The following is a 25979-nucleotide window of genomic DNA, read 5'->3' as shown; positions in this document are numbered from 1 at the left end:
ATAGTTTGAAAGCTATAGATCATTTACATAAACTTCCTAATCATGGTAACAAAGTCCATCATTGGCACTATATTTTTTTTTCATTTTTTCAGTCAATATTTACTGCTCTCAGCCTGCTGCTGGGCCCAAAGAGGAAACATTAGAGTGCTTGGTAAAGCCCGGGGCAGTTTTCAAAGTGAATTCACAAATATTCATCCCATGTCTTCCTCCTGGCAGTCCTGGGATGTAGGCATTTGTATCTACATTTTCTAATTGAGGAAATGAAGCCTTGAGGGTTCTGTTGCTAACCTTTATGTAATTAGTAAGTACGCATTGTATCTTTAGCAGAGACAGGGTTCACCATATTGGCCAGGCAGGTTTCAAACTCCTGACCTCAAGTGCTCCACCCGCCTCGGCTTCCTAAAATGCTAGGAGTACAGACGTGAACCACCATGCCCAGCATTAGTAAGTACATATTAAAACTAAGTACTAACTTTGTTGCCTGTGCCTCTCCGAGAGTAATTCACGCAGCAACTTTCCCTGTGGTCAGGGTATCTTCCACTTTCTTGAGTCTTTGGGGTTGGCCACTCAGATGTAGCTCTTTGGGGCTACATGGACTTACAAGTCAGGGAATGTGGAATTAATTACAAAGCCATTCTGGGGAATTCTGAGCTAGATGATAATATGATCAGATAATGGAAATAAAGGTTTATAAACTATAAAGTGCCATAAAAATATAAGGGGATGATTATTCCAGGTTTCCAAAAAGGGATAGAAACATTCTTTGAGAAGAGACTTAATATTCTCAAACTATCGACATGACCTTTCCTTTCAAATGAAAAAGATTTTGTTTTCTTCTTTTCATGGGATAAGTACATGACCTTTTCAAAACAACTCTCAAGTATTTCAGTTGTACAGTCATGAATCGTGCACAGGAAAGATTTGGTCATACTCTCTGCTGATGCTGTGAGCTGATGCCAGAGGAAGACTTCTGATAAACTAACACACCCACACCAGGCCACTCTACATAAGTTACTGAAAGTTCAGAGCCTTTTTAGGAAGCCACCAAAAGAGCCCTCCTGGGAATCCATGTCCTTTCAATAAAGCTCTTTCCAAGAACAAATGTTCTCAGCTAACTGGAATCTTACCAGGACTTACTTGAGATCCGTGAATGTTTCTGTGGTAACTCCCTTAAGTTGGTACTGTTGAATGTGGCATCAGAATTTCTTTTATCTCGGAGGAGTTCCAAAAGTTTCAGCAGAAGGCACACGTTTCATCTCTTAGACCACATGCCAGCCAGTGGGTCAATTGCACAGGTGGCAAGCATAATGATAACTAGGTGTTCTGCTTTGCTGGATGCTTAGAACTTTAAGCCATTAGAAAATGCTTCTCCTATCCCTATTGTCTCATTGGGCTCCCTTTTAATTTTGTAATCTCTGGCACATATGTGTTAGTCAAAATGCCTGCCAAATCATTCATGCTGAGGAAAAAAAGAAAAATAGAAGTTTGGTTACCCAGGCGTGAGGGTTTTCTAAGTTGTCCGTATATTGTGATGGTCCCAAGTCAGAGTAAGGTTAGCAGGTGGCTTCTTCAGGCTGCCCAGACCTCTGGAGAATCCCACTTCTTTAACTACAAAATGAAGACAATGCCATTTACTTTATGAGTTTTCAGTGAATAGTAAGTAAGCCAAAGCGTATATAGAAATCAGCACAGTGGCTGGCACAGAACAGGCACTACATGAGTAACAGTGATCATTATATATTATTGTCATTCATGATTATGATTTTCTGGGAAGCCCAAATTTTGGTTTTCCCCCTTTATCTAATTTCAGCTATACCAAGCATTATATGTGAAATGGATCTTTGCATGAAAAAAAAAAAAAAACAGAATTGGAAACTAGGTAGAACCAAAATTCAACCTTTAGGAAAAGTTCCTGCAAGCCAGACAAAGCTAATTCATGGTTATTTATAACCCACATTCTTGATTCTCTCACTAACTCTATACATATCCCATTTGGAAACAGAGTTGCTGGAGGATTCTTAATTCCACAAGAAAATACCTTGATTCTAAACAACTTGCAAGTTAGTATATTAAAAAAATTTTTTTTAACTAACAAAATTTAAAAAAACAAGCTAATTCAAAAGTTGGCAAAGGACATGAACAGACACTTTACAAAAGAAGATATACATGAGGCCAACAAACATATGAAAAAACGCTCATTATCACTGGTCATTAGAGAAATGCAAATCAAAACTACATTGAGATACCATCTCACGCCAGTTAGAATGGTGATCATTAAAAAATCTGGAGACAACAGATGCTGGAGAGGATGTGGAGAAATAGGAACACTTTTACACTGTTGGTAGGAGTGTAAATTAGTTCAACCACTGTGGAAGACAGTGTGGCAGTTCCTCAAGGACCTAGACATAGAAATTCCATTTGATCCAGCAATCCCATTACTGGGTACATATCCAAAGGATTATAAATCGTTCTACTATAAGGACACGTGCACACGAATGTTCATTGCAGCTGTTTACAATAGCAAAGACCTGGAACCAACCCAAATGCCCATCGATGATAAACTGGACAGAGCAAATGTGGCATATATACACCATGGAATACTATGCAGCCATCAAAAATGATGCATCTGTGTCCTTTGTAGGGACATGGATGAACCTGGAAAACGTCATTCTGACACAAGAGCAGAAAATCAAACACCGCATGTTCTCACCCATAGGTGGGTGTTGAACAATGAGAACACCTGGACACAGGGAGGGGAGCATCACACACTGGGGTCTGTAGGGGAGAAACAGGGGAGGGACAGCAGGGGGTGGGGAGTTGGGGAGAGACAGCATGAGGAGAAATGCCAGGTATAGGTGATAAGGAGGAAGGCAGCAAATCACACTGCCACGTGTGTACCTATGCAACAATCTTGCATGTTCTTCCCATATACCCCCAAACCTAAAATGCATTAAAAAAAACTAACAGAATTTATACAATATTTTAGAAGATCAGTGCAATATCTATTATATGAAAGTCTTCTTATGCATGAAATGATGCAAATTCATCTGGTTTTAATGATCTAGAGAAAATAGTGTATGTTTTATTCAACCTGAGAACATACTTGAGTCAGATAGTGAATAACAATTATACAATGTCTTAAAAATATATCAATGTTCTCAGTGTAATCTACATTCATAAGCATCCATTTTGAATTATAACCAAGAAATATTCAGAATCACTGACTTTTTTTCTATGTCCTCATAATTAGATTTTATATAAGTTGAAAATCAACATGGGACATTTTCAGAGCAGTAATACCGTATCTCTATTTCTAGAGTTTTGTTTATTTGTTGTTTTTTAAAAAAGTGTTTTTGTATAATTCAAATTCATTTATCTTTCAAAAGAAATGCAATCCATATGTTTTTTATTTATTTACACTTACTGTAATTCATCAAAGAGCTATTTAATAAGCTATTTAATGTCCAAAGAGTCTTCGTCACAAGTTTTTTTTAAGTCTTTCATCTTGTGTACCAGGAAGCTTTGCTTTTCTTTGAAACAAGGTTCTAAGAAAACCCTTCTGGAAAAATATGACCTTCCACTCATATTCTAAAATGTTACTAGGCCTGAAAATTAGGCTAACAGAAGTGTAGACTTGAGCAATACTTCAGTGAATTTAACAAGTTCTAAAACAGCGTCAATTCAGTCCCCCAAAATCTATAATTAATACTTGAATAGTGGCATTTTGGAAAGGGTGAAAAAGAATAAGCCCGTCTGCTTTTACTCAACAATCTCTCAAAAGTCAAGAAAATACTGTGAATCAAACATTATCCAATATGAACAAAAAAGTATTTTGATTTATTTTCACCATGCAATATTATCAAAATGCATCGTCTTCAATTGCTGGAAAAATTGTTTGTGTGTGTGTGTGTGTGTGTGTGTGTGTGTCTACGTATGCCTGTATCTGTAAATGTGTGTGTATCTGTGTGATGTATATCTGTATGTGTGTATATGTGTGTGAATGTCTGTATGTGTATGTATGTATATACATTGCAGTATTATTTTTTATAACATACTTGCTTCAGGTAAGATAAAGGAAGGCATTTCCAGAAAACAAACCCCAAACTCAATGTTTCTGTAAGCTCTTGTCAATAGCTCCTGTAAAAGCTTAGTTGAAGCCTTGTGTTCCAGGCCTTTAGGTTCGTAGGCTCCTCTGGCCATAACTCATTTCTTCTGGTGAGCACAGAAACCTGCCATGAAGGAGAAATCTTCTGACTGCCAGTAGACAAATCCTCGAAGTAACAATTCCAAATATTACCATTCAGATAAAGTGTTTGTTAAATTGCACTACCTGTGTTTTAAGAAAGAGACACTTTTCAAAGGCACCATATAAAGCTCCATTGGGAATTTCTCTAAGTACAACATGACGATCCGGAAGGTCCTGGGGCATCAGCCAACTGGGGCTTACATGCAGTACATGCTCTTGGTTTTACGCATTTATTATTTTCTTTTATTAATTCAATAAACATTCATGTAGAGCCTAGTTAACCCGGTAGCTTTATGTACAGATATATAAAGAAAATAACCCTGTTTTTCACTGTTGTTATATGGGTGTTTATGTATATAATAGGTACTTTTCTGAACAGGAAATTGTCATATCTACTGATGTGGAAAGTACTGGATGATTTCAGTTTTGTTATCTTGTTTTGTTTTGATAACGACCCTTTGAAGCAAGGCTGGGACCTGAGGTTCAGCCAGATTAAATAACTTTCCCCTAATCATAGAGCTATTTCGCTATTTCTAAGAAAAGCTGAAAATAAAACCCAGATCTTTATGATGACACAACTCATTCTGTGTTATCTCACTATTGCAAATTCCATGAGATTTCAGAGCAGGAAGAGATTGGTTGGGATTTAGAATATCATAAATTTGAGCTCTCAGCCACAAAATCCATTTCCAAAACTCATGTAGTTAATAAAAGAATTGCTGCAGCACATTAAAGATCTCTCCTGAGCCAAAGTCATTGGGGCCTCTTGATCCTGCTTACTTTTCATTCTGGAGACTACTACAGTTAGCTGGGGTGGGATCACAGGTTCGCAGCTGTGCCTGGGCGTTAGTGAAATAGAGTGGAATGGAATTAGCAATTGGAGCCCCACAGATTTTGATGTACATCTGGGCTTCCCAATTGGCTATTATGTGACTTGCAGTACTAACATAAACTTCCTGAATCTCAATGTCTTCATCTATAAAATAGACAATAAATAGTACCCCATTTCACAGGGCTATTGTGTGAAGTGAGTACATGGAACCTGCTGACCATTATCAACACTTATCCCTATTGGCCATCTTTCCTTTCTCTGACCAAGTCCTCTGTCCAGAGTCATTAAACTCTAAATTCTGTTCCCTGAATATCAGCCCCTCTGAACTATGACCTAACCAGGACTGAGAAGAATGGCTTCCTTATCAGAGTATTGTACCTGAGAGTCTTTGACAGGGTGACTTGAGGATGATCAGCTCAGAAAAGCACGTGGGTTTGCAAAGCCAATTGAGCATATATTGCAGACAAGAATTGGGAAAAACTTGGGCCTTAAAAGAAAGGAGAATTCTAAAGTTGCCAAAGACAGGGTTAGATTAAGAAAGTGAAATAATAGATATATTTATGGAACACCGGATATGGATGTGGGAGTTGGGGTCATGGTTTGGGATGGTATTAGAAACTGGTTTTCTTTCATTACTATGATAACTCTGGTGGCTCTGCCATACTCTAAGCTTATCTGCACACTGTCACAGATCTACACAGGAACAAATTGAGGGAGGATCTGAGGCTTGGACAGGTGGCTTGCTCAGAGCCACGTGGCTAAGGAAGGACTGGGATGCATGGTCTCCTGCACATGGCTTGGGCCCCATATCATTTCCATTGAAATATGTGGCTCAAGGTAATTCAGCAGCTATGGAGATAGGTGTGAGTGAAGCTCTGTCAGTTACTTTAAAAACAAAAAACCATAACTGACATCCACAAAATCTCTTAACACCACAAAGCTTCAACTTTTTCATCTGTTAAGAACAAAACAAAAAGCAAGGCTGTGATACTTTATCTTTCGGATGTTCTAGAACCTGTCAAGTCTAGCATGTTTCCAGCCCATGTCTCTGTATAGATCGTCCAGCCTACCTACAACAGCATTTCCACGCATTTTTCTTATTTGGTTTTACAAAGACAGCTCAGAAAGGCTGCTGGTGCTAATGAACTGAACTCTGGTCATATACCTGCAAGGACTGACAGAAAGCAATCCGCATGGCATTGATTATTTATGCTTTATAAAATAGAAAACACTAATAAGAATGAAAATAGAAATTTTCATTCTTTATAAAATAGAAAACATTCTTTATAAAATAGAAAACACTAATTATTATTTTTATCATTATTAAACACTGCTTAGAATGATCTATGTTTTGTCTGCTGGGTTAGAAAAAACAAAAGAGATAGTTTAAATAAATTTTAAAAAGAAAGAAGAATGGACTGTGTATAAATGTAAACTACAACTTATAAAAGATTTGATTTTCTCTTTTTTACTGTTTGACCATAGCTTCTGCATTACGTGAATTTGCTGTAATCTGAATTTGTATTTTTATATATCCCTTCTGTGGATATTCTCAGTGCAATGTGATGTTAAAAATCTAAGTATCCCTCTCTTTTGCCTGCTGGCATTCATCAAAGTGATCTCAGATGTCGATGTCTACTTGTGATAATTATCAGTCAGAGGTCACATAGAAATGATGGTTTTCATTGACTGTTTTAGAACCTCTGTGGTGTTCTCTATCTTTAATTCATTTGACATCCTGAGATCTCATTCTACTCTTCCTCTCCACTGATGGGAAATCTATTCTCAAAAGCTAAGAGGGGGCAGAGATAGTGGAGGCAGATTTTACAGAAGCAAACTGGAGAGGGAGGTCGTTGGAAGGTAGAGAAACATTTGTGACACAGTAGATTTGGGGCAGTGCTGTGCCCTCTAGACACAGAACTCAGAACAAGGTCTGAGGAACACAGTTGCAGGGATGTCTTTTTTCAACCTGTTTGTCTTGTAATTGCACTTTCCCTCTGAGAACTTGCTATGAAATTGCGTGGAAAATCCAGGTCTTAATATAACACAATGGTAATAGGCATAAGCTTTCAAGAGACATGGTCCTGGGTTCAAATTCTAAACCCTGCCCCTGGTTCCACAATCTTTTGGAAAATAACCACTGAAATATGTTTTCTCATTTTTAAAATGAGAAACAAAATAGCTCACACATCATTCTTGTAGAGATTAAGCAAAATGGTGTATATTACATGTTAACGCCAATACTGAGTACATAGAAATATTCAGTAAATTTCATATATCTAGGCTTATGATATATGCCACTATAAATATTTGGCCTTTGGGATTTTAAAACGTGAGGTTAATTCCCTCTTTAAAATTCACACAGCAACATTATTTGCCTGGATGAGCATGAGGTAGATCTCATAGAAAGCACCAAGTCTAGATGGATTGTTCTCATCTCTGGTCTAGAAATGAAGAAACACAAAGCTTCAGGAGATGCAAACATGATACAGAAGAATAAGATGGTAGGCATCATCATGGAATCATTCTCAATAAAAACCAGAAACCAGAAGAAAGGAAGAAGTTTTTATTTCTGGTTCAGTTGTTGTTTGGGCTGTTTTACTTTAAATGTATACAATAATCTGCTCTCATGAATGAGTATCTCAAGTGCCACACAAATAGCTCAAAACAAAGCAGGTTATTAAGGTTTCTGTAATCATAAACATACAATTATTATTTTTTTCTTTTGCCTTTCTAGAATTTTCTTCATAGGTCACTGGCACTGCTGAGGGTTCATGGAACTTCTACAGAGAAGCCAATGGATATTACTGACCACCATGAGGCATTTGCTTTTGCTGATGAGAAATCCGATGCCATTCTAAATGCCATTATTGTTATCAGCCACCTATCTTTTCTTCTAGAGAATTTTGGTTCCCTTCACATTCTCCATCTGCACCTCCTCTTAACACACCTTCTCATTCTTGTACTGTGAAAGTAAGCATTCACTATATATTTTAAGAATTTGTCCACCCATTTGTCAGGCTGGACTAAAACACACACGAAAGTCTCAGCTTCCAAGTTAACAGGAAGCAGTATTTCTCCCAAGCGTACATTGCTGCTGTAGTGTCTGGGCAACAGCTCCATTTTTGAAGTGACTGCTGCTTTCTTACTGAGCTTTCATTAAATCATGGAAGTCTGTCTGTTTGAAGTCTTATCAGTAAGCGTGAAATATTTGCCTCCAGCCTGAAGGATTTAAGTCACATTGACACAGAGAAGCAGCTTCAGTCTCCAGCTCAGACCCAGAGATTCAGATAAGAGTTCTGAACATAACGTTCCACGTATATCTCTACTTTGCAATTTTCAGAGAAACAGAGTACTCAGTCCATGCTGCAGTGTGGACCTGATGTTGACCACTTTGCACAGAGCCCTAAATTGCTTTGAGCCTTCAAACACTGAATCTTTCCAATTCCACCTAAATCCCCTCCTGTCCGCAAATCCTAGAACAACTCAATCTCTTTCTTTTTTTCCCTTTTTTTTAGCTTGGTAAGGAACCCCATGTTTCATCAGATATGCAGCCTTCCTCACTGTGTGGTAATAATGATACCATGTATGGGGCAATAAATAAATCTGATTTTGTGGGACTACAAGTTTGTGCTTGATTGAATGTGTTGATTGGGCTGGGGCATCACTAGGTGGTCAGTTTCCTTTCTCCTATTTATTCCTTCTACAATGAACTTCAAATTTATTTCTTTAATTTAATTTTATTCTATCCTATTATCAAATATACATACAAAAGGATATATATACAGTTGTAATATAATAGATATATTAATGTATTTATATGCAATAATATGTATATTATATTAGAATATGTACTATATTATTTATATAAACAATATAATAGTATATGTAATGTATAACTGCATATCACATTTTAAATACCAATAAAACAGTCATCAGTGTACTGCCCCCCGCTTAGCCGAACAACAAAACCAATGTCTTCATCATTCCTTATGCTCCTGTGTGCCCCTCAAATCCTATGCCTTATTTTCTTCTCCAACCTAAGAAATAGGCTCTATCAATATATTGCCTTTCTTCTACATTAAAATGCACTACCAAATAATTATTTTTTAGTGTGGCCTTATTTTGGCCTTTTCATAAATTTCATCATTCTTCTGTGATTGTAATTTTTTGTGATGTACTTTTTTAAACAATGTTTTGCTTTTAATTTTATGTGTGAGCTGTATTTCAGTAATTTTCATTGCTGTAGAGTATTCTATAGTATGAGAATACTATAATAAATGTATTCAGTGGACCAATCATGGGCATTTCCGTTATTACTAGTATTTCACTGCCATGAACAGTTTTGAACTTATATCTTGGGGAAAATGTGCAAGAGGCTCTTTGTGGGATATTCCCAGGACTGCAGTTGCCTGATTTAGGTGATGTGGTACTTCACCAGGTACTGTAATATGGTGATCCAAAGTGATTACAACAACTTATATCCCCTCCAATGAGGTTTGAGGATTGCTTCACATCTTCACAAATGTATGATCATATCAGACTTTAAGTCCTTAAGTGGGGTTGTATTATAGTCCCGCCTTCCCTAATGAGATTGTACATCTTTTCATTTTGTATTACTCTCTCATCGTTTTGCTCCTGACTGTACTATTGAGAGTTTATTACTTTAATATTGGTTTTCAAATAGCTATTTATATATTCAGAATTCTTATCCTTATTTTTAAAAAATATGCTCCCAGTGTATAGATTGTTATTTAGTTTTTTTATGGTTTATTTTAATGCATTTATGTTCTTAAATTCAATACAATTAAGCCAATCAGCCTTATTCTTTATTTTTTGTATCTTATTTTAGAAATCTTTCCTTACCTTGAGGTCAGAAAGAAATTTCCCTACATTTCCTCTAAAGATCTTAAAACTTTACCATCCACATTTAAAATTTTAACTTCTAAAGAAATACTTTTTCTGAAGCAGTAGAAAAAAATTTTTGTATCATGTTGCTCCTGGTTCCAATCTCTAACACTAATATTTCCCCAGTCTGAATGTTCCTTCTGTTATCTCTTTATTTTCAAAATGCCCATGACTCTTTGCAGGCCCTATTCTGTTTTATGGATCATTTTTTCCAGCCTTATTTTTTAATATAAGGCTTAATATTAGAGAAAATAAATTCTTGCCTCTTATTATTTTACGAATCCATTTAAAAATCAGAATCACTTCATCTAGTTTTATAAGATGTCTTAGAAATTTTATTGAATCTACATGAATCACTTGTGAAAACTTGACCTCCTTTCAACACTGAGTCTTTCTGAGAAAGCATGTCCCTCCAGTTATTAGATCCCCTTTATTCCTTTCAATACAATTATAACTTTATACCTACAGAGTTTGCTAATACTTGTAAATTATCCTTTTAACTGTTTAATGGTTTTATTGTTATTAATAATACTTGTAAAAATTCTCAAAATTCTATTTTTCAGTACTTTCATTTAAGCTTTTGAGATGAGTCCATAGATTTTCTTCTTTACTCTTTTCAAAAAATAAGTTCTACTGAAGGAATTTTTTAAGATGAAGCAACTTGGCAACTCCAGAATAACTATATCGTGGTCAGGACATAAGTTTATTAATACCCTCTTAGAATTTTTGCATATGTTTTATATCTATTTAAACTATTGTTGTGCATTACTAATCTTTAAAATTTCAAAATATACACCAATAGTTCAGAAACAATGAGGCTTGTAACATAAGTAAAAAGATTACCAAACTTCTAGTTGACATGTTTTGCTTCCACAGTTTCAATGAGATGGATTTTACTGCCTGATCAATTGATTTTATTTGGATTTGAAATGTATGGATTTGACAGTAAATGCAACAGTCCTTTCTCAATAATATAGACAAAACTTCAAATCATTTTAGGGCTTTATATGTTTCACAATAGCTGTTTCTACGGACTGCTAAGTGCTTATTCACAGTAAAATACTATTTTCATTATTTTGCTTTCAAACATGGTCCTAAGGCTTTCTAATTGTCTCTTTTGAACGACACATCCTTTCTCCCCATCTTTCAAAATCCAGTCTGGCAATCTTCATCTGCAACTAGAAAGCCTGAGTCATTTACATTTATTGGTAAATTTAAATACAGTTAAATTTACTAAGTAACTGTTAAATTTACAGTTAATTTAAATATAATAAATTTAAATACAGTTATATTCAAATTTAAATTTATGTTTTCCTTGCTAGTTTAGAATTTTCTGGCCTGCGATTATCAACAATTCTTTTGGTTTTATTCCTTTTACATGTTATTTGAAATTTTTCTACTTTCTTCTATTTCTATATAATAAGCTTGAAAGTTATCTACTTTTTTCTATTTGCATATACTAGAAATTTTAACATGCATATTTAACACAACAAAGTCTGATTCGAGAACTTTTATTGTCTTTCCGAAACAATACAAGGGCCTAGACATTTAATGCAACTATTCCCCTCTGAATTTATAGCTCATGCTTGCTTTGTAGTTTAGTTTCATGTCATTTTGTAGTTCTGCAAATCAGACATTATCATAATTACTATTTTATGTTTTCAATACTTATCTGGGCTTACCTGTATGTCTCCAATTTTCTTCACGCATCCCTTCTTTTATCTCAGATATTTCTTTGCAACTGAAACATACACTTTGCAAGCTGACAGCTCCTTTCCACTCATTCTTAGGTTCACCCGAGGGAGCAGAAAATCATCTCACCCAGCAACCCACTAATTCAGGTAACGAATGATTGACCCCGGAGGCCTGTGTGGCCTCCTGTTCACCTTCCCGGCCACGGGCCTCGGTGTGTGGCTGACGTGACTCAAACGTGCTTGGAGGCTGGAATCTAGCCACAAGTGCCCAGTGGAGATCCATCCGCAGCTCTGAGGTTAAAAGCAGAGACTTTCCCTTCTCTAGCCAGAGCAGCATCTGGCCATCCAGTGGTATGAGAGTGGACCCCAGTCCTTTCCCTCCAACCTGCAAACAGTGAAAACAGAGACATGCCGAGCCCCTGTGGGCCTCCTGGGAGGGAACAAATCTCCCTTCAACTGGTCCTCAGAGACTTGCCAGCCCTGGCACTTCAGCACCGCTACCGTAGTGCCCTACCTTGAGTTCTGAGTGTCTGTGAGACTTCTGCTTTGCAGGCCTGCTTCCTACCTTCCCTTTGCTGTAATCAAAAGAACCATCTGCTGCCCCAAATGCTGACAGAAATAGATAAATTAAATGTAAAAAATGCTACGTAGGCTAGAGTACAAAATCTAATCACTATGAGTGGAGACTAAGCTCTGACCTCTCATGTCTGCTTCACTCTCACATTAAAAATACATTATTTCCTTTAAGTCTTTAAAAAAAAATGTATGGCTATGGAAATATTGGAAGTCTCTAATGTCCTGATAACTATAAACATAAATTCTTGCACATCACATGCAAGCAGTAAGCTAAAACACTTTCAAATCTTAAAAATTTGGCCCAGCACTTTGGGAGGCTGAGGTGGGTGGATCACAAGGTCAAGAGATCGAGACCATCCTGGTCAACATGGTGAAACCCCGTCTCTACTAAAAATACAAAAAATTAGCTGGGCATGGTGGCGCATGCCTGTAATCTCAGCTACTCAGGAGGCTGAGGCAGGAGAATTGCCTGAACCCAGGAGGCGGAGGTTGCGGTGAGCCGAGATCGCGCCATTGCACTCCAGCCTGGGTAACAAGAGCAAAACTCCATCTCAAAAAAATTTTTTAAAAATTAAAACTTTGGAAAAAATTTTAAAACAAAATAGAGTAAAATAGAAATTAAAGAGCATTACGTAGGTCACCATAAAGGTAAGGGCTTTTATCATTTATATGCACTCTGGATTATCAATCCTGTTTATCCTAACAATTGAATTTAACAAAGCATCAAAGTAAATGTATCAAAAGAGATTTTTTAAAAAGGATTGATAATACTGTCATTATTTGTAGATTATAAGATTGCATAATTGTATACCTAAAATACTCAAAGAATACTACTGGATTTGCTTTAAAAGAGTAGAATATAGTGATCAATTTTAAAAAAAAAAGAACAGAAAACAAAAGTTTCAGTATATACCACCAATAATTATGAAGACATTAAATGAAAATAAACAGCATTTCTATTAAGGACACAATACTGGCTCAGTGGGATTGTTTGGGTTATGGGTTGTCAAAAAATCAAAGATCATTCAAGTATTTATGGTGAGAGTAAATAGTATACAATTTAAAAGATATTCTAATAGTGCTCTATCAGATATTAAATCACTCTTTTAATATATAATTTGATAATTCTGGATAATAATAACAGAGATATTTATACTACACAAGTCAAGCACTGGGTCCTGATACAAATGAACTTCATGTAGGATGAGAAAAATATCACCAGTTGGTGAGAAAGGCAAGTATTTAATAACGGTTTGCAGAAACTTAGCTAACTAACAGTAAATAAATTAAACATTTCTAATAATAAGCCAACAAAAAAGATGAAAATAATAAAAGTGAAGTTCTAGAAGAAAATAAGGATGCATATAGATCTACTTTTTGACTAGAGAAACTTTTTCAAATTTAAAAATAGTGGAGGCCTGGCACAGTGGCTAACACCTGTAATCCCAGCACTTTTGGAAGCCGAGGCAGGTGGATCACCTGAGATCAGGAGTTCAAGACCAGCCTAGTCAACATGGTGAAACCCCGTCTCTACTAACAATACAAAAATTAGCTGGGCATGGTGGTGGGCACCTGTAATCCCAGCTACTCAGGAGGCTGAGGCCAGAGAATTGCTTGAACCCGGGAGGCGGAGGTTGCAGTGAGCCAAGATCGTGCTATTGCACTCCAGCATGAGCAACAAGAGTGAAACCTAGTCTCAAAAAAAAAAAAGTGGAAAAATATCAAAATACTCAAAACTCTATGCATATGCCATACTGTGATAAAATGTCCAACAAATATTGTAGATTAAACACATTAATATTCTCAATACATGAAAATATCAAAATAGATAAGATCACAAATACTGCCCTTTGATGTGGTTTAGCTGTGTCCCCATCCAAATCTCATCTTGAATGTAGCTTCCATAACTCCCACATGTTGTGGGAGGGACCCGGTGGGAAATAATTGAATCATGGGAACAGTTTCCCCCATACTGTTCTCATGGTAGTGAATACATCACATGAGATCTGATGGTTTTATAAGGGGAAACTCCTTTTGCTTGGCGTACATTCTCTCTTTGCCTGCTGCCATGTGACACATGCCTTTCCCCTTCCACCATGATCGTGAGGCCTTCCCAGCCACATGGAACTTTGCATCCATTAAACCTTTTTTTCTTTATAAATTATGCAGTCTCGAATATGTCTTTATCAGCAGCATGAAAACAGAGTAACACACTTCCTCAGAGTAAAGTCACAAAAGAATAAATACAAATGGCTATTTGACATGTAAATAAGTTGAATCTCACTAGAACTTAAAAATGGAGTTCACTAGAAATTAAACACAAATTTTGCTGGAAGTTACACATTAAAAATCGAATTAAGTAGAAATTAAAAATATAAAGTAAGAATGTCAATCATGAACAGGGTGTTATAATCTCTGATGAACAGACTGTCAGCATGAGTCAAGCTTCTTAAAAGTTATGTTCTTTAGAATCTGTGTGTCTGCTTCTAGGTATCTGACCTAATTACATAGGAAATCTTTACAAGCATAGAGAAATATATCAAAGAATTATTTTAAATAATTAAACATTTTTAAATTCCTTGTCTTCAACTATAGATATTTCAATTCTGGGGAGGAGGAGGACATAGCCTTTTTTCGAAAAGCAACAAACTGATTCATTTACATATGATTTTGCCTGGCATTGGGCAAGGTAGCTCAGTTCTGAAGATCTCTGGATTGCCTGTGACCAAAATTACATCTGTAACCTTGTTACATTCACTAGAGTAGAATTAATAATGGCCACCATTCGTGGAGACGTGGATCTATACAGCAGGCACTTTGCATCCTGTAATACAATCCTGAAGGTATGATTCTTTCTCCCTTGACATTCTGCAACCTGCAAACATCACCTAGAATCTCTTCCTTTTTTCTAGCACTTCCCATCCTTCTCTTTCTGTGCTTTCTTCCTCTTGAACTCTTCCTTCCACTTCCTTAATGGAAATCTCTGTAAACCACTCACATAAAATGAGTTGAAACTCCCAATCACAGTGTGTGCTACTGAGGGGGAGAAAGGGAGAAGAGAGTCAGCAAAACAGAAATTTGACGACATAAAAAGTGATGTGCCCCCCAAAACCGAGTGCTCTGATGTTCAGAGGGGAACCAGTTCTCTTATTTGGAGTAGAATCAGGAAGGGATTTTGTAGTGGAGGGTCTAGGATCATAGGCAGGATTGGGAAAAGCGATACTTCTGATAGAACAAAATGAGCAGAGGGTTGGTTGGAAACATATACAAAGCTCAGGTGCTATTCTTTGTCATAAGCACCTACAAAAGTCATGCACAACCTTGTTTAGTTGTGATTTTTAAAAGTCCCCTTCCTTAACTGATTCAAAGTTATGAATTAATAATAATATTATGCCTTCACAATCCACAAAAAACAAAAATAAGAAAAATCCCTGCCTCTACTCATGCCCATTGGGCTTCCTTGAGAGCTATGAAAATTGCAAATGGAGATTCAAAGCAGGAGGGAAGCCTGGGCCAAGAATGAGCTGTCCCTGAGGGTGTTCCAATTCAAACTTACCTATCCTTGATAATTGCAGTAATTTTCACATCATCACTGTACTTGACGTGTCTATTGTTTTGTTCTTTCTAAAATCCAGATAGCACCTTTGAAGATAAGTTTCCTCCACTACTCATTGCCTCTCCTAGCACTGAGCTCAGGAGTAAAGTATGCATGCATCGGGTATTAAACACAGTCAAACAGGCTGTGTAACTCATCAACGAAAGAAAAATCACAAATGCATCAGCTCCTCTCGGGCAGTTTGTGATGAAATATTTTATCAACCTCTCAAAGCATCAAAAAGTGAGTCCAAAGAGAGATTTTCCAATACAGGAATAATCCTCATAGAAATAATTAATGCAAGAGCCAAGGGGCTGAAAGAGAGAAGCTGAGAAGCTCCTATTTCTCACCAAACACCGTTTATTTTTTATTTTTTTATTTTAAGTTGATTGGATATTTGCAGTCTAGTAGGCTTACCACTCATTTACCTGAAATGATGAAGCAGCAAGGATGACCCTAGCCTTCTGGGTCTAGTTCAAATGGATGGATTGATTCAGCATACCTTCAATGTCCACAGAGATTACTGGCCTTCTGTTGGGGTGGGAGAGCTTTCAACTAATTATGGCAGCAACTGAGCAGCCCTGCATCGAGAAGGCTCTCAGCACAGCTTGGCTCACAGGTACCAGTCATGTATCCTCCCATCATCAAAAAGCCCAAGAAGAAAATCTCTGCTTTTAACCTCAGAGATGCGGATGGTTTTCCACTGTGCACTCGTGGCCGGATTCCAGCCTCCGAGCATGTCTGAGTAACATGAGCCACACTCTGAGGCCCCTGGCTGGGAAGATGAGCAGGAGACCATACAGGCCTCCAGGGTCAATCATTTCTACTCCGGCCTGGGAGGACTTGCAATTCCCCAGACATGAATAGAGTGTGAACAGTGACCCAAGATCAAATCCAAATTATTGGATTCCAAAGTGACTGGCTGTTCCGTGCTGTGCAGAATGGAAATTATACAGTAATACGCACTCTCTGGAAAATATCAGGAAACGAAGGCCACCTATGTTGTCATGTGAGCCTAAGAGATGGAACTCAAATACCGGCTGGAGAAATGGAAAAAGGATGCCTGAAGGGGAACAAGAGGCTCCAGAGGTCATACTGAGTCAGATGAGTGGCTTTCAGTCATGTCCTCTGCCACGGCCCCCAAAGCCTGCCACATTGAAAAGAAAATTGAATTCCAGAAACATTAAATAATGTATTAATAATTGGTTAGATGTAGAGTCTGAAGGAGGATTTGTTTACAGTGATTCTCAAATGTCTACCTAGAATGCTCAGGTGAATGCACTCTGTAGATGCTCCTTTCTCTGACACTGGGGACTCTTGTCACTTCTTCTGGGAACCTGCATCCCCAGAATGCAGCAAGGTCCCAACTCAAAGGTCATAGCAAGAGATGAATGCCGGCCTTTGCCTGGTTGCTCTCTAACACAGCCCTTTTTCACAGAACTCAGAGGAAGCTGAATCCACCCCCGGGTTCCTCTGCACGCTGCCATCTGACTGGCAGGCCATCGGTCTTGCTCACCTCTATCCCCAGCTCCTGACTCATACTTAATACTGAATGCATCTCAGCGACCAACAGCACCAGATCCAATGACTGTGTTATGGGACGTGAGAAGGCCCCATGTTTTCCATAGCATCTGCTTTCTCAAGTTTGGACCCCTCAGTCACCATGTCACTCTCAGGACATCCACACCGGATAGTTTAGGCAGTGCCACTTTACATCTCACAGCCAAGCCAACTCTTGCTCACTCAGCACCCGGGCTCCAGCAGGCCTCTTCCCAGTCCTGCACGTCTGGCTGAAGATGTCTCTCCTGCTCCCACAGCAAGAAGTCCACCCAGAGAGAAAGAGGAGGAACCCTGAGCTGGACAGGCCTGGTTTCCCAAAAAGGCCAAATCAGCAAGTCAGGCATAACAACAGCCAAGTGGTACAGAAAGGTCATTGATTTGCTTCTGTATGATCCCTCTTGAGGGATAAGCCGTGAGGAAAAGAAAGCCCATCCACAGTGAAGTCCTGCTCTGGAAGAGCTGGAGCTGGATTGTAGCATCTACTCTTTCCATCCCTCTCCCTCCCCTTGGAAAAGGAAGGGAAATCGAGACCCTCCTCCTTCCAAGTGGAGCCGTCCCATGCTGTATGTCATATTCCCCTCCACACAGCTACCCTTGGTGCCCTAGGCTGTGCCAACCGCAGGTCCCAGCTCAGGATCCTTGGAGGAGAGGCAGCTCAGGATGTGATGCAGAACGCACTTGCTCCAGGAGCAATGGGTAATGGGCTTTTGTTTTTTCTTTTTCAGAGAAGGGAACATCCCCCTCCCCCTTCCCCGCACCCTCCCATCCCCATTTCCTGAGCCTCAAAGATCTAATGAAGGCACTGCCTATAGCAGCATGCATTCCCGTATACTTTCAAAAGGCAGCATCACAAACCATGATGTTTGTGCTGCTGTTTTAATCATTTCTTTGACTTTTTCAATGACGCAGGAAGCCAGAGATGACAGAAAGCCTAGAAAAGCAGCTTCCTGTGTTGAGCCATTTCTGATCCAAACTCCACACTGGAAGTTCTCACCAATCTTCCACATTGTTTATTTTAAACAACAAAAAAGCAGTAAATTTCACAAAGCAAAACAGAAATGTTAATTCAAATCCTGACTTTCTCCTATCAGGCTGGGCATCCTTGGGCAGTTGTAAGAATTGAAGTGGTTAGTTGTTAGGCTCCATCTATGTGCTAGAAACTATTTGAGACATTCCCTGTGGTGATCCAACCTTAAAAATAATTCTGGCAGGTAGAGGCCCCAGCATTGGCCTGGTTTTTGATATTTTTTGCATGTGAACTGGAGAACCAATCCCTTAGACAGTCCTTAGACTTTGATGTATGCATGACTCACATGCTATTCCCACCAGATACCTTAAGTCCTCTCCCTCAAGTTCAAAGTTCCAGAAATATCTAGGGCAGAAGCAAAATGCCACCAATCTCTTTGCTAAACCATAGCAAGGGTCACCTTTACTCCGGTTCCTCATCTCCATCTCCATCTGAGATCACCTCAGCCTAGATTCTATGGTCCATAGCATTATCAACGTTTTGGTCAAAGCCATTCAACAAGTGTCTAGGGCAGGCGTCCCCAAACTACGGCCCGCGGACCGCATGCGGCCCCCTGAGGCCATTTATCCGGGCCCCCGCCGCACTTCAGGAAGGGGCACCTCTTTAATTGGTGGTCAGTGAGAGGAGCACAGTATGTGGCGGCCCTCCAACGGTCTGAGGGACAGTGAACTGGACCCCTGTGTAAAAAGTTTGGGGACACCTGCTCTAGGGAGTTGCAAACTTTCCCACATTTTCCTCTCTTCTTCTGAGCCCTCCAAACTGTTCCAGCCTCTACCTGTTACCCAGTTACAAAGTCACTTCCACATTTTCAGGTAAACTTAGAGCAGTGCCCCACTCTGCTGGTACCAATTTAGTGTATTAGTCCATTTTCATGCTGCTGATAAAGACATACCCAAGACTGGATAATTTGTAAGGAAAAAGGTTTAATGGACTAGGTTTTATGTGGCTGGGGAGGCCTCGCATTCATGGCAGCAGGTGAAAGCCACATCATACATGGAGGCAGGCAAGAGACAATGAGAGCCAAGCAAAAAGGGAAACTCCTTTATGACCATCAAATCTCATGAGACTTACCACTACCATGAGAACAGTATGGAGGAAACTGCCCCCGTGGTTCAGTTATCTCCCACCAGGTCCTTCCCACAACAGGTGAGAATTATGGGAACTATAATTCAAAATGAGATTTGGGTAGGGACATAGTCAAACCATATCAACAAACAAGAGATGGCTCTGGAATTTAAGGACTGGAGTCCAGAATGGTTTGCCAGCAACGCCTTAGACAACATGGCAGTACCCCCAAGCCTTGGGTTTCTCTTCTGCAAAATGAGGATGCTGAAAAGTAAGCCAAAAAAAAAAAAAAAAAAAGTCCTTACCTTCAAAGATTTTGGATGTTTCCCATGAAATGACAAATATGAAAATGCTTTTTGTACTTCAAAATGTTATACAAACATTACCATTTTTTGCCATATTCTGAATGTCCTCAGTTATTAAGTAGGTCCTTTAGACACCAACCCTTAGGAATTTTATTTGAATCAGGATGGACTCGCATGAGCCATCAGACTTCCTGTAAATGCAGAGCCTACAATTGAAACTTTATAAAGACAAGAAGAAATTTCTTTGAAAGTGTTGAATTCACATTGCAGGATGATTTATGCAGAGTTGTGATTTATGCAGTTAGTTTCTCATGGCTATGTATTTTAGAAGCTCTGATTTTGAAAAACATGAAGCAATTTTGAGGTTAACCCCAATCTCTTCTCACTGTGGGTGGGTGAAATCCTTAGCTAAGTTTCAGAGTAGAGACAAAACACTTTCAAGACTTGGTTATGCTCTGTCTGTATTTTTTTTTCTAAGTATTACATCTGTTTTACCAGAAATTAGTACTTCCCTTTACAATGACTTTAGTGTTAATTACAGTGCACATTTGAATTGAGTCTACTACAATTGTTCAATGTTCAGACATGACTGTTTTCACTGAAAATACTTCTCTAGCTCTAGCTATCACTGTTCCTAAGTTTCTGTTGCACAAACAACACTGAGAAAGATATCTTCTTCTACAGGCGTATCCTGCAAATATCCCACAGGCGCAGCTGAGCATATTCCGAAACTTGGCTTCTTCATCAGAGCATATGCAGCAGCAGGAGGAGATGCATAAATAGCCTGGTTTTGACTGGAACAGAATAATCCCCTAATTCAATGCCATTTGAAAGCAATATTTCTGTTTATTAATAAACATATAATTTATGCTTTTTTCTGTTTTTATTAGATATTTTTCCTGGGTCAATAAAGCTACTTTTTAAAAAATAAATACTTAGAAAACATATAATTATTAAAAATTGAAAATATGATAGCTAAATGTAAAACTGAGCAGAAAATGAAAGCTATCAGAAAATAGAAGGAAAAGAAAGAGAGGGAGGAAGGAAGGAAGGAAGGGGAAGAGGGAGGGAGGGAGAAAGGAAGAAAGGAAGGAAGATAAAAAAAATCAGAAGGGGGAAATGGAAAGAAAATTTGAGGCTTACTTTAGAAGCTACCACACCCGATCAACTGAAGTTCCAGAGAAGTGGGGAAAACAAAGGGAGAATATGATAAGAAAAATTTCCTTAGAGGGAAAGTGAGGTTGAAAATATGTTCTTTTATTTTTAATTAATTATTTCTGTATCAAATAGTGCAATTATTTGGGTTTTCATGGTAGTTTAATGATTTTTTTTTTTTTTTGAGACCAAGAAGGTTTTGGTAAACTTTTTAATACCGTTATGTGTCATCACTCAAATTCAATGAAATAGAGGCCCAGGTTTCCAAACCTGTTAAAAATTTGAGCAAAAATATAAAATATGAATTGGGACAAAAACGACCCCCCTGAGAATAAAGATAGGGGTAGGTAAACACAGCACGTTGACCTGTGGAAGTCTCTTTCACTGTCAGATGCTGTTGGGTAAACACGTCTGCCCACAATAACTTAAGTACACCCTTAGAATGACCCTGTGTGGCAGACACACCTGAACATTGTTCCAAGCTAGGGAATCCGGGAGTGCCCAATCTGATGATTCATTCCTTGTTTATGGGGAACATCTGAGCCCCTGGCATGTCCTTTGGAACTTGGGCTGTATAGAAGATTGAGGCTCTGAGTTTTGGGGATTGATAAATGAAGGTTGTCAGGTGGAGGGGTTAAGTGAAAATGCTCCATAAACTGCATGCTGTTTGCAAGTGGTTGTGGTTGTCCTGCCCAGCCCACTACCACTGTGCTGTGTATTTACATTGTCCAGACTGCTGCCACTGGACTGTTTCGGTCCATAAGGTAACCACCTTATGGTGGTTCTCCTGCCCAACCTGCCACCACTGGACTCTCTTCCTTGCATGAAAGCCCCTCATAAAATCCTGTGTCTCATTTGCTGACTTTGGGTCTTTTCTTGGGCCTCTTGAACCTGGTGCCTTCCCTACTGAGGTTCATAGGACAGCAGATGCTCCAGAGGTTGATTTGTGAAGAAGGAAAGTGAGCTCTACCAGAGACAACAAAATCTCAGGTGACCCCTCCATGTCTTATAGCATCAAAGATTCCAGGTGATATTGCCTGGTCCAATTTGCCTGTTTCACTTGCTCTACTCAGGCCTCATTTTCCACATCTGCAAAACAGAAACAATAGTTTTGACCCTATTCTCTCAGGTGTGGACATGATTCATGCGGAAAGCTGATTCATTTTCTGAGTTTTACAAACTGAGTAGGGATTTTCCAGCAAGGAAGAAGTGACAGAGCATTTCGTCCCACGAGAACCAAGTATGTGAAGGCAGAGATATACACCAGTGTTTCACAGATGATCTTGCTTTAGCCTTTGAACAACCTCATACCAGAAGTAGAATGTGGCGTATCCATAATGAACAGGCACTCCAGATACAGACTTCCCTGGGCACATGGAGAACGCTGATGCCCACTCCAGGCTAAACTGAAGATCAGTTTCTGAGAGATGGGGATAGGCACCTGAGACAGAAAGTGAGTAGAAAACGAGGGAACTAGACCTTCACCCAGGCTCAGAAGAAAAAGAAACATTCTTTTAGAAGGGACAAATATTGTTTTGTCGGCCAGGAAGAAACAAAACGAAACACTCCAGGCCACTCCCCATACTAAGTGAAACCTGCTTGTCTGCCCACTCCATAAATTCTGGGCTGTCTGCTGTGAGCCCTGGCATTTACAAGTTTCTGCACCAGGTGAACATATTTGCCAACCTAACCCATGGAAATGTTAACAGGATTGATGCAAACGGACCATCTGCCCTTCACCAAACACGAGAAAACCAGGCGGATCATGAGGTCAGGAGTTCAAGACCAGCCTGACCAATCTGGTGAAACCCCGTCTCTGCTATACTAAAAATACAAAAATTAACCATGCATGGTGGTGGGCACCTGTAATCCCAGCTACTCAGGAGGCTGAGGCAGGAAAATTGCTTGAACATGGGAGGTGAAGGTTGCCACTGCACTCCAGCGTGGGTAACAGAGTGAGACTCCATCAAAAAAAAAAAAGAAAAAAGAAAGAAAGAAAGAAAGAAAAATAGGGGTTTGGGAGAACTCCTGGGACTCTGAACTCAGAAAAAAACTAATATACTTTGGGAAGCAGGAGATAACACATTAATCAGATTTAAGAAGATGTTGCACATATGAAACAAGAATGGCAGCTTTGAATGGCAAAATGGAAAGAAGAAGAAAAAGATCTTAGGCATTATAAGAAATACAGTAAAAATACGTGTGTATACTGAATAGTCAGGTGGTTACTTTGAACAGTAAGTTGGTTATTAAGAAAACTTAACAAAACTCAAAAGAAAAAAAAAGTTGGAAAACATGAGACAAACTAATAATAACATTGACCATATGTCTAGGAGTTAAACATATATCTAAACGATCAGGTCAGGGATAATGGAGAAGAGGGAAATATTTTTAAAAGTAATAAAAGTAAATAAATATATCTGAGGCTAAAGAATAACATAGATGCTTTGAACAAGAATCCTTTAATACTGTGTTGGGTGGTTGGATAAGTTAGGAAAAGACCCTAATGGGCCAATTTGGAGCCATTTGATGATTCCAAGTTAGAAAGAAGTTCTGAAAATCTTTTAGTATTGAAAGAATCAGGATGAATACCTAGAAGTAGATGTCAGTATAACATGAGAACTCCCTGAGAAAAAACTCATACAAACATCCGTGTGGCCTCAGTTGTGGATTTTTGAGGGAGAATTGTCTGAAGAATTAAATTTTAGGGGGCTTCTACATGATTCTTTTTCTGCTCTCTAATAATGAAGTGGCAATATTTGAAATGTAGAAGCATAAGTTAGAAAATTGAAATATTAAAGACAATAGAAAAAGGTTCTATTTGCATGAGTGAGCACACAGACACACATTTGCTAATTTACTCATTTCCACCGAAACACTTTCTGAAGCCCTTAGATACCTAAACACATTTCCAAGACCTGAAGATGGTGTAGAAGTGGGGGAAATTCAATGCTGGCCCTTGCAAAAAAACAATATTCAGTAAAAACAGGTTAAATACACAAATGTCTATAATCATAAGCAGAATTAGCTGTCAGACAACAGAAAAACATGTTTGTCAGTGTTCTTCAGAAAAAGAGAACCTACCTGTAGGATATAGGTGGAGCTTTATTAGGAGGAAATGACACCTGAAATTACAGAGGCTGGGAAATCCCATGATCTGCACTCAGAGCTGCGGATACCGGAAAGCTGGTGATGCAAATTCGTCCAAGCCCAAAAGCCGGATTACCAGAGAAGCCAATGGTATAAATCCCAGTCTCAGGACCAGGGAAGGTGAGATGAGGTGGGATGTTTCAGCTCATTCAGTCAGGCAGAAGAAAGAAACAGCAAATTCCTCTTTTCTTTGTCTTTTGTTCTACTCTGCCCCTTTATGGATTGGATAATGGCCAGACACACTGGGGAGGGCAAGCTGTTTCACTGAGTCCACTGATTCAAATTCTCATTCCATTCAGAAAAACCCTGAAAGATACACCCAGAAATAGCACTTAATCTGTGCGCCTCATGACCCAGTCAAGATGACACACAGAATCAACCATCACAAGTTCAACCCTTGTCACCTTGGCTCACAAATGGATCACCTCAAATCATAATTAATCCTCAAATAAACATAATAACAAGGTCACAATGCCACTGAACATTATACACCTATCCCATGTACAACCAGTTAATGCACTAATTCCTTCCCCAGAAGCAGAGGTAAAGCAATTGCAGCCCTGTGGTTGCAGGAGATAAAGGTCTTACATTATTCCCATGGCGCTTGAGATGAAATTTCCATCCCAGCACTCCATTTTTTCTTTCACCACTTTGTTCAGTAACATTAGGTGCAACCAACCAATGCCTTCATAGGTGTTCATTTTCCAGAAGTGTTCAAAAGTATCCTGTATAGAGCCACTTCACTTCTTGCTTATTATAAGGGGTTAATTAGAAGTATACAGTCCAGATATTTTGCATATCTGTCTAAACAATTCACACCATGGGCTATCAGTGCTCTCTTTACATTGGTAATAGAGCCATTAGCATCTTTAAATCTAACCACATTAGAGGGCCAGTTCCAGAAACCCCAGGCTCAATTCAGAAAACTCATCTTTAAAATTGTGTTATTTTAATTCTGTTCCTCTAGAACCATTCATTCCCTGTATCATATGTGTATACATACATGGAGTGAGAGAAAGGTAATACGGAAATTAGGGCATGTGATTATGGAGGCGTAGGTGTTCCACCGTCTGTCATCTGCAAGTTTTAAGTTCAGGAAAGCCAGGAGTGTTATTCAGTCTGATTCTGAAGGTCTGAGAACCAGGGGAGCCAGTAGTGTAAACCCTAATCCAAGGGCCCATAGAAAATGAAATGAGATGAGATGTGCCAGCTCAGCAGTAAGGCAGAAAAAAAAAGTAAATTATTCCTTCCTCCTGCCTTTTGTTCTATGCAGGCCCTCAGTGGATGGAATGATGCCCAACTACATGAAGGAATAAAATCTACCCTATTGAGTCTACTGATTTAAGTACTAATCTTGTCTAGAAACAACCTTACAAATACATCTTGAAAAAATGTTTAATCTGGGCACCTGAGGCCAGTTAAGCTGATACATAAAATTACCCCTCACAAAAAGTAAGATATTTTTGTGTATCAAAGAAAGATTTTTTTTTTCCAAAAGGCAACATTGCTGTGTCTTTTCAGAATGACAGGAGTAAAACATTAAACTGTTCTGTGAAACGGATTGCATCAGCACCTGAGGGGCTGATTCCTGAGTCATTAACCGAAATGAGAGAATGTGGGATTTGAAATTGGAAACCTTGAGTCATTTTCTTCCTCTGTAGACCATCAAACTTGTGATTTTAACCCAGCTATTCTCACTGAACCATAGCTCTGTAACCCATAAAATGGGAATAACAAACTAGTTCACAGGACTTTGAGGATTTCTAAGGCATTTAGTGGGATGCTGTACAAATGGCCTTCACTGAGCTAATCCTGGCTGGGCCATACAGAAACTGTGATTTGGTTATACTTGCCAGATTCTATTAG

The 25979-nt window shown here is 38.7% G+C and overlaps 1 long non-coding RNA gene across 1 annotated transcript; it reads right to left on the bottom strand.

Annotated features, from left to right (window-relative positions):
* Positions 1-987: 987 nt before the first annotated feature.
* LOC141579973 (uncharacterized) lies at positions 988-12052 on the bottom strand. The gene is made up of 2 exons (XR_012511965.1): positions 11669-12052; positions 988-1608 (listed from the first exon to the last, which is right to left on the bottom strand). It is a non-coding gene; the product is annotated as an uncharacterized LOC141579973 (long non-coding RNA).
* Between the last annotated feature and the right edge of the window lie 13927 nt (positions 12053-25979).

This window comes from Saimiri boliviensis, chromosome 10 (assembly GCF_048565385.1).
Source record: "Saimiri boliviensis isolate mSaiBol1 chromosome 10, mSaiBol1.pri, whole genome shotgun sequence".
Classification (NCBI taxonomy): Eukaryota; Metazoa; Chordata; class Mammalia; order Primates; family Cebidae; genus Saimiri; species Saimiri boliviensis.
Note: the sequence above shows the minus strand (reverse complement) of the source record. Positions and strands in the feature narration are given on the sequence as shown.